The sequence below is a fragment of the Phascolarctos cinereus genome, unplaced genomic scaffold, assembly GCF_003287225.1.
Source record: "Phascolarctos cinereus isolate Bilbo 61053 unplaced genomic scaffold, phaCin_HiC Scaffold_2;HRSCAF=192, whole genome shotgun sequence".
Taxonomy (NCBI): domain Eukaryota; kingdom Metazoa; phylum Chordata; class Mammalia; order Diprotodontia; family Phascolarctidae; genus Phascolarctos; species Phascolarctos cinereus.
In genome coordinates, this window is record NW_027555625.1 from 162,453,061 (window position 1) to 162,464,241 (window position 11,181).

At 38.4% G+C, this 11,181-nt stretch overlaps 1 protein-coding gene across 4 annotated transcripts in view; it reads right to left on the bottom strand.

Annotated features, from left to right (window-relative positions):
- MACROD2 (mono-ADP ribosylhydrolase 2) overlaps nucleotides 1–11,181 on the bottom strand; it is a 2,138,630-nt gene that overhangs the window by 13,986 nt on the left and 2,113,463 nt on the right. The window lies entirely within an intron of this gene.

Consider the following 11,181-nt stretch of genomic DNA (forward strand, 5'->3'; position numbering starts at 1 on the left):
AAAAGGAGCAGAGTCTCCTACCTTGTGGGTTTTCTAAAGGTCAGGAGAGCAAAGCCACAGGAATGAGAATCCTAGCCAGACTTTGCAGTCCACCCTGTGTAGATACCTCGGGGGAATCTCAGATGAAGGCTTGTCAGTCATGCTGCATCTAGACTTAACTTTGTGGGATCAATGCTACGTGGGAACTGGGCTGTTTTGAGCCTACTCCACTCAGGGACCAAGGCGATAAGAAGAGCAAACTGTAAAATCCCAGAGTATAATCCAAATTGGATTCAAGTGTAATTCAGAAATGCTCTAGAAAATAATGGAAAACAATAAAGCAGAAATAATGTTAATTTGCGGTTTTCTAGGAATATGCTGCCTGCAAGTATCGGTTTCTATTTGATACCACTGGATACTGGGGGAGGGGAGAGGATGCCTATACTTTGTTCTTACTTATTTTTTAAGTAACTAACCCTTTTGTAAAAGTTAATTCATGTGACATAGTTAAATGGAATTGGGGCAATACTCATTGGCACTTAACATTGAGGCACTTAACAGACAGTGGTGGGCTCCAGGAAAAGAGAGACCCCACAGACCATTTATGGTGCCCTGGAACATTAGATTTAGAGGGAAGGCCAATTGCTTTGCTTTTGCCAGGGAGAAAGATTCAGGGGATTCCTAGGTAGTAGAATTCCAAATATTATGCTTGCACACTAGTTTTGTGCACATTTTTCAAATTCCTCATCTCTTTCTACTTTCATTTTAGGCTAGGAGTTCTTTACCTGGGCTCATGAACATGTCAATTTTTTTATAATTGTGTTTCAATATAAGTAGTTTCCATTGTAATTCTATTTATTTTTGCACATAAGAATATGGTTCTGAGGAAGGATCCATAGGTATCATCAGATTGCCAAAATGGTTCATGATACCAAAAAGGTTAAGGCCCTATGTCTAGGTTAGTGGAGTCAAACACAAATAGAGATACCTGTGAATGCTGACTTAGAAAATCACAAATTGACATTATCTATTTTATTGTATTTTTATTTATTTTGTTAAACATCAACCAATCATATTTTAATCTGGTTGGAGTAGCACTGGGGAGTTTCCCAGCTGCATGCCCACCAGTTTGAGATCTTTGGTGAGGTGATCTATAGTCTATCCCTACAGTGATATTGTTTCTTTTTCTACCTTCATTAATCCTCACACAAATACCATTTCTCTCCTGAGGTTCCTAGCATAGGTATGTGCAACACATTTCATTAGGGCATGCACCCAAGGGATTTTATTTTTTTTTCTTTCATAAGTGAATATTTATTGAATATTCATCCATAAAGGATACTATTTTTATTCATCAAATAAAGAAACTAAAACTTAACGAAACTCAACCAAACTTTACAAACATAAAGATGTGAATAAAATGTTATTTTGTTGTTAGAAATTAGGTTTTGCCTGGGCCCACCTAGGACACCTTTTGTGCATGGGGTGGTTTCTAGATACTTTCACAGAAGTATTTAGTCTTTACACTCAATGTGACTTACCCTGAATCTAGTCCATTCCTTTTGGATAAATTACACCCTGTGTGAGTCAAATTTCCCATCATGAGTTCCATCCCATCAAGTCTCAGTGATCTTACCAGAATCTTTATATTTTCCTGTTTATTACCCATTCTTTTCACATTTGAGGGAGGCCATGGATTATAGTGTTAGTTTTCTTGGCTATTGTCTCTCACGAATAACCGGTCTACTGTTGCACCAGCTACTCTGTGGTACCAGACTTGTCGGATAGTGGGGAACCATTTTCTTCTTTCGCTTCTTTTTCAGTTTAAAGTTCTATTGTTCTGCCTCATCCAATTCCAGGCAAATCTGTTTTTACTGGCCCTTACTAAGTATAATTTTTTCTGAATCCTCTATTTTCAATCAGCAGTGGGAATAATACCACCTATGCAATAACTTGCATGTATTATAAATATTAGTATCTCCATTTTATAGATAAGGAAATTAGAGGTTAGAGATTTGGTGCTAAGCATAAGTGTCACATCTGGGATTTAAATATAGGACTCCTGTCTCTCAGTTCAACACTCTTTTCACTATATTTCACCGTATCTTAAGAGCAGTAGTGGCCCCAAATAGACCTTTACCTTGCATACTCAGCTCTCACCTCTCACCTATACAGTGGCTCCTAACTCACAGAAGAGCTTCTTGGGAGATACTTATGAGTACTTTGGAAGGTGGGACAATGCATGGGGCAGTAGAAATGTGAATTTCTTGCTCAGTATAGAACCCCATTTCTCTCCATGCCAACTCTATCATGGGTCCTGTCCTATGCTTTAAATGTTATCAACACAATTTAAGCAACTGTCAGGGAAATGTTTGCTGATGCCAAAAAAGCTTTCCAGTGGGCCATCAGTTAAAAAGGGTTTCCTCCCACTACCTCTACCATGGGGTAAATTATCATCCATGAAGTAAAATAGAAAAGCTTGAAGACATCTGTGATTTTGTGCTCTGCGTGCAAGTGAACTCCTGAAGAGAAACTATCTATAATGGTAAACCTGAGATTGCCTTATAACTGTAGAAAGATTTTCCATTTTAGTCTTCTTCATACCATCTTGCCTATGTTTCTGAGGTATCTCGTCCTTCACTGTCCTATATACTTCAATACTTAAGGGACCCAGGATTTTATTGATGTGGGGCTCTTTCCACTGTAGCCCTTCTTTGTTTTAGTAGTCTGTCTTTGTGAAGGGCAGAAGACAAAAATGGTATCCCTCTATCACCAACTTAGTGCCAAGGCTTTCCAAACCTAGCTAGACTAGGCCTTGCATCATAGACACAGAGCCACATACATACAAACACTCACACAAGCCCACACGCTTATATACATCATCAGACCAGATTGGTAGCATTGAGCTCACATCCCACTAGAAAGGTCTTCAAGAACTCAAAGTCACCCATACTTTATGGTGAGATATCAAAAGGAGAGTTTAAAGGAAAACCCTATACACAAATAGAGTAGAGAATTGTTTTTCAGTTACTTAAATCAAAGTACATTTTAAAGGAAATTAGCAAGTATTCGAGGAGAAACAGGCTTGAATCTGTCCATATTTATAAAATAAAATGAAGAACTGAAGTGATTATCTAGATATTTAAAGTTAAAAAAAAGTTTTCTGCCAATATTATTTGGATGGCCAGGTGCAAGTAATTTGAGACAGGATTTGATTAATTACATCAATGCTCTATTTCAATTTATATGTGTAAATGACCACAGATGCTTCTCTTCATTCTACCCTAGCCCCATATAAATCTTACACTTGATGTGACCATATTGACTGATCCATAATAGCAAAGTGAAAATGTTTTGATTTCATTTTCTCCATCTTAATTAAGCCTAGGGAAAGTATAACCTCTAAAAGAATAAACTGTGGCAATGAGACCTAAGATCTTGTTTTTAAAAATAAATACTTGAAGCCATGACACTTATTCTTATATAAATATACACTGTGGTCAAACATATTAAGGTACTGGAATGGAAATCAGGAGGGCTGGCCATTCAATTATGTCACTGAATGACTTTGACCAAATCTTTTAGAATTGTACTGCTTTGATTATCTCACTCACTTTTTAATAGGTATAAAAATATATTCCCTCCTCATCTAACTCATTAATGAATCATCAGGATGAAGTAAAACAGGACATCATTCAGACAATCATATTTATACTTCAAAATTTCAATGGGGGGCAGCTAGGTGGCGCAGTGGATAGAGCACTGGCCCTGGATTCAGAAGGACCTGAGTTCAGACACATAACACTTACTAGCAGTGTGACCCTGGGCAAATCACTTAACACCATTGCCTAAAGCAACAACAAAAAAAACAACAAGCAAAATTTCAATAGGTCGGTGGTCTCATCTCAAAGACTAAAACCTCTCCATACTTTCTTATCTATATTGTAGCAGATAGGGCAATGGTCAGGAAGAATTAAGTTCAAATTTTGCCTCAGACACTTCCCAACTTTTTAAGCCTGGATGCATCACTTAATCTCTCTGTCCCTCAGTTTCCTCATTTGTAAAATGAGGGTTGTTGGACTCAATAACTTCAAAGGTCCTCATCAAACTCTAAATATATGGTCCTCTGCTCTGCTGTATAGGATCTACCCAATGTGGATATCACCCAAAACTCTGTTTTGGGTCTTCTTCTTTTTTACCTAGATACTATTTGGTTTGATGATCTCATCAGCTCCCATAGATTCAGTTATCATCTCTGGAAATTATTTTCAAATCTACTTGTTCAGTAGTAACCTTGCTGCTGATCTTTAATCTTGCATTTCCAGCTGACTATTGGACATCTTGAACACTATGTCTTGTAGACATCTAAAACTCAGCATGTCTAAAACTAAACTCAGTATCTTCCCCTTCTCCTCCCTCCAGATCTGCCTTCTTCCTAACTTCTCTATTTCTGTTGAGGTACCACCATTCTTTTGGTCATCTAAACCTAGAACCTGGGCATCGTCCTTGACTCCCCACTCTCCCCCTCTCTATTCAATTAGTTGTAAAATCCTAACATCTTTATGAATCTCTCATATATACCCCCTTCTCTCCTCTAACACTGCCACTAACCTGGTATACATGCTTATTACCTCATGTCTGGACTGTTGCGATATCCTTCTGGTTGGTCTTTTGAACTTAAGCCTACTCACTCCAATCCATTCTTCACTCAGCTATCAAATTGATCTTCCTAAAATTCAGGTCTGACTATATCCTCCCCTCTCCCCATTCAATAATTTGATTTTCTGGATCAAGTATAAAGTCTTCAGTCTGACTTTTAAAGCCCTTTATAACCTGAATATTTCCTAACTTTCTAAAACTCTCGCACCTTACTCCCTTTTGTGTATTCTGTGATCCAGTGATACTGGCCTCAATTTTCCTTGAATATTCTACTCTCCTTGACATTCTATCACCTGACCGAACATTTTCAGTGACTGTCCCCCATGTCTAGAATTCTCTCCCTCCTCACGTCCATCCTGGCTTCCTTCATGTACCAGTTAAAATTCCACTTTTTGAAAAAAAGTCTTTCCAGATCCACTTTAATACTAGTATATTCTCTCTCTTATTATCTCCAATTTATCCTGTATCTATTTGGCATATACATAGTTGTTTGCATGTTTTTTCTCTACCGTTAGACTTTGAGCTCCTTGAGAGTAGGGAATGTGTTTTTCTTGTTTTTTTTTTTTTTGCCTTTCTTTGTAATCCACCGTGCTTAGCACAATGCCTGGCACATAGTAGGGACTTAATAAATAATAAATGCTTGCTAACTGGACTTAAATTTTTCCAACATGCTGGTAGCCTTCCTTTAGGTCTTTTCACTTTCTATGGGAACAAGATCATCACTTGGACTGTTAATCTCTCATCCATTATTCTTGCTACATGAGAAACGTATTTCTCCTTTTCCTAGGAAACATTTCCTGGAAGATATATTTTGTGCTAGTTCTTTCATGAAAATTTATTACAGTTTCTATTATTTTAATACTATTTTATTTTTCCCCAGTTACATGTCAAGAAAATGTTTAGCATTAATTTTTATAAGATTTTGAGTTCCAAATTTTTCTCCCTTCCTCCCTTCCCCTCCCCTCTTCTGAAAATAATAGGCTCTATTATTCTTAAACGCGATTTGTCAAACTTAGGTTTATTGAAACTTTACTTTCCAAACTACTTAAGTACAGTCCATTTGATAAGATCTGGAAATATCTCTGGTGGGTCCTCTCAGAGAGTTTGTTTCATGGCTGTGAAAACTATGAATATTAATAATTACGTTGCTATTATAGGGGCGAGGACTTCTCTTGAAGGACTTTCTGTGGGTTTGGCATGCACCAACTCTTATTGGTGTCATACTAGGGAATTAAATTAGGCTTGTTAGCAGGAAGAAGAAATGGTAGGAGCAGCTGGAATAAATAAATGAATAAATGAGTAATAAGAAAAGAGAGACAAGTTCAAGGAAGAGAGAAACCTACTAAGCAGCAAACAGAAAACAGGAAATGTTTAAATTAGCTGCTACATGTTTTTGTCTTCACCTTGCTATTTTACAATAGAGTGTGTGAGAAGTCACGGGTTATATGGCATCCTGCCCATGGCAAAAATCCATTGAGAAGCAATGTTAAGGCTAAGGTAGCTGTAGAAGCGAAGAAAGAGTAGAATCAGACCCATAACAGACTGGACTGCTATGGGCCCTGGGCAGGGGCTCAGTCTATGAGATGTGTGGGCTTGTTAGGACGCTGAAGCCCTGTTTATACCCTTATTCATTTTAGTTCATTTGATCGCCTATCTGGGTGGCCAAGCAAATGCATGCACGCATGCATGCATGCTTGAGAGGGAGGGAATGGGATTGCGTCATTCTTTATTCTGACATGCAGGTGGAACAGGTATTATCCCAAAACGGCTTCTTCCTGCTGTGCAATAAAACAGAGTGCCACAGAGAAATGAGTCCATTTCACATAAACAGCAGAATCTGATCAAAACTAGAACTGTCTCAACAACCCATTCATTCCAGTTTTTTCCCACATTTTGATTGCCACTGATGGGAACACAAACAAGAGCTGAAATTTCAGGGTTCCTAGCAGGAGATAAAATAGCTGAAATGGAAGGAGGCTGGGACATCCAGGGCCACTTTCATTTTCAATTACCATTTGCAATTGTCCTGTAGAAATCCTTGATTATCCTACCTTTCTGTAGGTTATGGGGGGGGGGTTGTGAGAGAGGGAAGGGGTAGCAAGAGCAATAAAGGAAGCTCCTAGCAGGAGGGAAGAATGCTTTGATGAATACAGAGTGTAGTTAACCAGATTCTAAATCTATAAATATTTGATGAAAAGTGGGAAGACCCCTTAAGCCTTTCCTGTGAAATTTGCCTGGAGCCTAGACTATGTTAATCATGCTAAGCAACAATCACAGTTCTTTCTTGGAATAAGTGTCAGTTAACTTTAAGAGTGGGATGCTTTCTAGATTTAATAAAATTAGCCAAGGTACTAAAACTATGTAGGAAAATCAGAGTTATAATTATTTTGCTACCCAAGAAGCATGAAAGGTACCTACAAATAAACTATTTAAGGCAAATTCAGTCGGTTAAGGTTGGAGATGGAGATGCTTGGACAGTTGAGGCCACTGATACTGGTAGAAGGATCACAGTGGGGCTGGGACAGAGAAGAGTTCACCCTGGTGTAGCCACAGAGAAGAGTTCACCCTGGTGTAGCCACAATGAATGAGAGCAAGCTTTATTGTTTGAATTATTCTTGCCAAACTAGTGTTAAGCACAGTTGTTTGTATTTGGTGTCAGAGTCATCTAAATTTCAGTATCCTGAGGAAAAGCCCCAGTCACCCTCACCTAGTTATAGCTGTGAGGATGTAAGAGAAAATGTCAGTAAATCAGTGGATAGGATGCTGGGACAGGAGTCAGGAGCACCTGAGTTTGAATATGGCCTCAGATACTTATTAGTTATGTCACCCTGAGTAAGTCACTTAACCCTGTTTGCCTCAGTTTCCTCATCTGTAAAATGAGCTGGAGAAGGAAATGTCAAACCACTCCAGTATCTTTGCCAAGAAAACCCCAAATGGGGTCACAAAGAGTCAGAAAGGACTGAAACCAATGAACAAACAAATTGCTTTCACAACAACAATGAAGAAGAAAAAGCAGAATGTAGAACACAAAACATTTACACAAGCTTAACCCATAAGCTCAGAGAACCCAAGGCAGTTATTATTTCACATTACATAGAGACATTATTTACTATACTCGTAGCTCATTAATTGAAAGAGGTGATGAACTACATTAGGCTCTGCTACACCAAGGACCACCAAAGTTTGTTATCCAGATGCGGAATCCAAACCTAGGTGGATAGAGATCAAACACGCATCTAATGAAGAAGAACAGTCTGTCAACACAAACATGGGATTGTGAATCAAAACTGAGCCCTCATGGGATGCTTTGTTATGGTTCAAACTGCTCCTCTCCAAGTCTCCAACATTATTCATAATGACATTTATAGACTTTTAAGACTGTGGCTCCTATTGCCATGACATAAGCCCAAAGAGATAATTTTCCATTCACAGATAAGGTATTAGTGGGAATTTTCCCACTAATTTTCCATTCATGTAGCTGGAATCATACAGTTTTTAAGGTTTAAAACTCAGGTGTTACAAACATAAAAACACAAAGAAAGCATGGAAGATGGGGAAGTAGACAATTACTGAGCTTTAAGATAATATTGAGTGAAAGAATGATTCCTTTGGGGAAATTGAGAAAGATGAATCAACACCTGGGTACCATGGGATATTCCTTTCCTCCTAGGTATTGCTCATTAAACTTCTTCCCATGACAAGCTCTTTTCCTCTCTCTCCATTTCTTTCTTTTCCAGACATCTTTTTGCTAAATTATTATAGAATCATGAAGAGACCATAAGGCACAGAATCAGGAAGAGGCAGCACTGTACAGTGTAAGTTACATTGGCTCTAGTGTCATAGGTCCTGGGTTCAAATACCACCTCTGACACTTCCTATGTGACCTTGGGCAAACCCCTTAACCTGCTAGGGCCTCAGTTTTTTAACCTGTCAAATGAAGGGGCTAGACTGTATGGCCTTTGAGGTCTCTTCTGGTTCTATGAGCTTATAAACTCCTGTTCATGTCCTCCCATAGATTTGTGACAGGAGATCCACTGAATACCATTCTTCAGTTAATTCAGCTAAAGATTTTGTTTATAATCTTGGATGAAATAGCATATTGTTGACTTATATGTAGCTTCGAGTCTACCAGCAGCTCAAATCCTTCTAAGACACTCCATTGTCTTAACCTTCTTTATCTTGTACTTGGGAAGTTCATTTTTTTAAACCTAAGTATACACTTTACATTTACTCCCAGGTAAAGTTAATCTTATTAGATTTTGCCAAGGTTCTACAGGAGAGCTCTTTTGGGGATCATGAGTCTGTTCTCCAACATATTAGTTATGCCTCGCAGCTTTGGTGATCAGCTTTGGACCATAGAGAAATACATTTTTACTCCCTTTTTTCATGGCTGACACTAGGAAGGAGAAGAAAGAATACTAATCACAAATGTCCATTTTACACTCTCTGTCCTCAGTCTGTGAAGGGTAACGTTATTTCATTTCTCCATGCTAGCTCAGCTCAAATTTCACTTCCTCCAAGTAAGTGTCTCAGATGCCCCGGCCAGAAGTTCCTTTGAACTTTCATAGCACTCTGCATCCCATTTACTTTCAGATTCTGGGTTGTATACGTCTATAGACACAGAAATTAAAAAAAAAATTTAACTTCCCATTAAATTAATTTGTATGTATCCTTTCCCTTCTCCCAGTGAATACATCATATGCTTCTTCATTTCTGACTTGGTGACTAGCACCTCTATCCCTTGCTTACGGTAGCTTCTCAGCAGATGAGTTGGATTTGTTGATCATCCCAGTCCTTGCACAGTATTAGAAGGCAAAGGAGTTTTCTGGAACAACTAGCTCATAACTGAGTTACTATGTATCTTTTTAGAGAGATCCCTACATATTTCCTGGACTTAGGCTTGGTAAAAAGTATTCACACATTCCTTCATTCCACAAATATTGGGGGCCTACTATGTGGAAAGCACTGCGGTACATGCTGTGGGGGATATTAAAAATTAAAGTCCCTGTCAGAACTCAGTATCTAGTTGGGAAGACAAGCTATGAATACAAATAACTTACAAGTCAGGAAGTAAAAATGTCATATGAGCAGCACAGTCAATAAAAGCCAAAGAGAATTAGACAAGGGGGAATTTCCTCCCATTTAGGGTAATCAAGGGATGCCTTGGAGGTGAAATATGAGTGTTAGTTCCGTAGGTAGAGATGAATGGGGACCAGAGGGAGAGATGAGGGCATTCTAAAGGGGAAGAACACCAAATCTGGAAAGTCCAAGGCACTTGAAGGAGATCATGAGGACACTGTTCGGTCAACGTGCAGGATTCATCTAAGTGTATAGTGGGAGATGAAGCTCAAAAGGTAGTTAGGTACAGTAATGTGGAATCATCCCCCCCATCACTTAAGATGCCTCGTATTTCCCTGCCTTGGTGCTTTTGACCTGGAATGTTCTCATCCTTTCCCCACTTGCTGTCTTTACTTAGGGAAATTCTAGTCATTTTTCAAAACCGGTTCAAATGTTTATTTCCTCCATGGAGCCTTCCTTGAATGGAAGGCTTCCTTGACTAAGGAGCCTGTGTTTTATTCAATAGACCAGTGACAAACAGATTAATGACCTTACCCTAAAGGATAACATCATTAACTGTATTCCACAAGTTTATAAGAAAGAAGGGATATGATGAAAGTAGTACTCTAGAAAATTTCATCTGCCAACTATGTCCAAGTTCTTTACAGAACATACCTTATACCAGCATGGAGACCAATGAGGAGGCTACTGAAATAAACCTGGTGTGAAGGTCTGAACTGAGGTGTGGTAGTAGGAATGGAAGGGGTAGCTAGGTGGTATAGTGGCTAAAGTTCTGGGCTTGGAATCAGGAGGAATCTTCTTCCTGAGTTCAAATCCAGCCTCAGACACTTACAAGCTGTGTGATGTTGGACAAGTCATTTAACCTTGTTTGCCTATTTCCTTATCTGTAAAATGAGCTGGAGAAGGAAATGGCAAACCAACCTAGTATTTTTGCCAAGAAAAACCCAAATGGGGTCATGAAGAGTTCAATATCACTGAAATGACTGAACAACAAAGCAGGAATAGAAAAGAAAGATCAATAAGACTTGGGAACTGCTTGTACGTTGGGCAGCAGAGGATGGGAGGGAATCAAATATATTTTGGGCTTGGGCAAATGAAACAATAGTTCTGCCATCAAAATTAGGGAAGTCAGGAGGAGGAAGTGGTTTGTTAAGGAGTCAAGAGAAGATGATATTAGATTGAATTTGATTTGAGAATAGGACATTAAAGTCTAAATAATTTCATAACTGGAAATACCAGGTTGGAGCTCATCAGAGAGATTAGAGCTAAGAATATCAATTTATAGTTACCTGTAGATTCCAGAATAGCACAATGACACAAAATATATAATACTTTATATATGTATATGTATATACATACACATGTATATATGTGTGTTTATATATGTATAGATACACATATATATACATACATATATTTAATATATATTATATATACATATATAATAAATCTTGCTGATTTGTT